This window comes from Phyllostomus discolor, chromosome 7 (assembly GCF_004126475.2).
Source record: "Phyllostomus discolor isolate MPI-MPIP mPhyDis1 chromosome 7, mPhyDis1.pri.v3, whole genome shotgun sequence".
NCBI lineage: Eukaryota > Metazoa > Chordata > Mammalia > Chiroptera > Phyllostomidae > Phyllostomus > Phyllostomus discolor.
The window spans coordinates 127,290,712-127,292,321 of record NC_040909.2 but is presented as its reverse complement, the minus strand read 5'-3'; the positions used below and the strand labels follow the sequence as shown (position 1 = coordinate 127,292,321).

Here is a 1,610-nt window from a genome sequence, read left to right as displayed (position 1 = left end):
TTTTATTGCCGCCCAACAGTTCACACGGACTGCTGCTGTGAGGAGAAGATCCAGGGACCTGGATTGCTGGAATACGATTTTGGAAATCTGCCTAGGGGACAGGCAGCGTCCTCCTCCTCCCAAATATTTATTTTGATCTTGTGGCTCATTGTGAAGGAAAATAGAACAGGCAGCGAGAGCTTTTGGACACTCCCACATTCTCTGGTATATGGACACCTGAGCTTCGCCGGTCACAAATCATGCGTTCTGCTTCACATCCCCCACCTGAGAACTGCGAGTGACTACGGGAGAGGAAATACACTAGGCTTTAGCAGTCGTTCACGCTTCCACGTCAGTGAGTGCCAGGTTCTGAGTGGGGTGGGACAGGGAGAGGGAGGTGAGCGTGTGAGGACGATGAGAAATCCTGAGTGCTTCCAGAGAAGAAGAATCAGTAAGGGGGAAAGTTCTTTTTTTCTCTCTTTTAAAAGAATTTTGTTAAAGGACTTTAGAGAGCAACGTGCATACTCTAGATCCAGCTGCAGAGGGGACCCTGGTACGCTGTGGTTACGGGCTGGCACGTGACAGGAAGCTCTGGCTGACCACCCCTGTGTTCTGAGATGGGGGTGGTGGGCGGTATGTCATCTTTGGCGTGCACAGTGCTCCCAGGGTCAGGCTTTGTAGGCCTGGCCTTACCCCTTGGTTCCCAAAGAGGCAGATCTGCACTCCGAGGCCCAGCCCGTGAGCAGCACAAGGAGCTTGGCGGCGTCAGCACAGTGGTGCACAGGGTCCCCGCTGTGGATCATCAGGCCCTCAGCACACTTCATGGATTTAACCGTCTGTCCTCGTTGTTGCCCAGACACCATGACTCGACGCCTTTGGCCACCCCACTCTCCATGATGAGCCTCAGCACACTATAGTAGCCCCCTGCCCTTCCCCCCAACACACACACACATGCAGCAAGGCCTCCTAAGAGTTTGTAACGCAGACACTCTGCCTCGGCAACGGCACACAAACCTCTTGGTGGTGCAGACCTTTTCAGCATGAAGCTTTACACTTTCCTTAGGGAAGCCCAACGTCTTCTCAACCACAGCGGCCAACTCCCGTATCCGTCGGCCCTTCTCACCAAGAACACCCTGCATCCTGGTGGCTATGAGTCCTGTCCTGGTCGGTGCAGCTCCGGAGTAGCCGCCTTCAGCCACTTCCTGAGCGAGAAAGTTGTTCAGGTCAGCTCAGCTTTGAAGATGCCACCAGCAGCAAACCACGCTTCTTGGATATTTGCGCCACCCTCTTGCTCCTGAGGGGGAATGTTCTTGAGAGTAAAACCATGGTAGCTAAGATAAACAGCATCTACTTTAAAATGTGTTCCGTCCACACCTGGGCCTTATCTCAGCATTTTTAATGGAAGTAGGGAACAGTTTGTATAATGCAAAGTTGTTTTGGGGAGGACAGGAGGCATCCAAGAAGATAAATAAATTGCAGCCCTCAATACAGAGCCGGGCATCCTGTATGCCTAATAGGCCCCCAGCCAACTTAGTTCATCTTTTTTGAGTTTCCACTTCCTCACTGAAAATTGGAGATAAAACCACTTGTCTCATAGTGTAACTATGAGGATGAAAATTTGAAGTATATGA

General features: G+C 51.4%; 1 pseudogene; it reads right to left on the bottom strand.

The window, feature by feature from the left end:
- Positions 1-370: 370 nt before the first annotated feature.
- On the bottom strand, positions 371-1,305 carry LOC114514426 (annotated as a pseudogene).
- Positions 1,306-1,610: the final 305 nt, after the last annotated feature.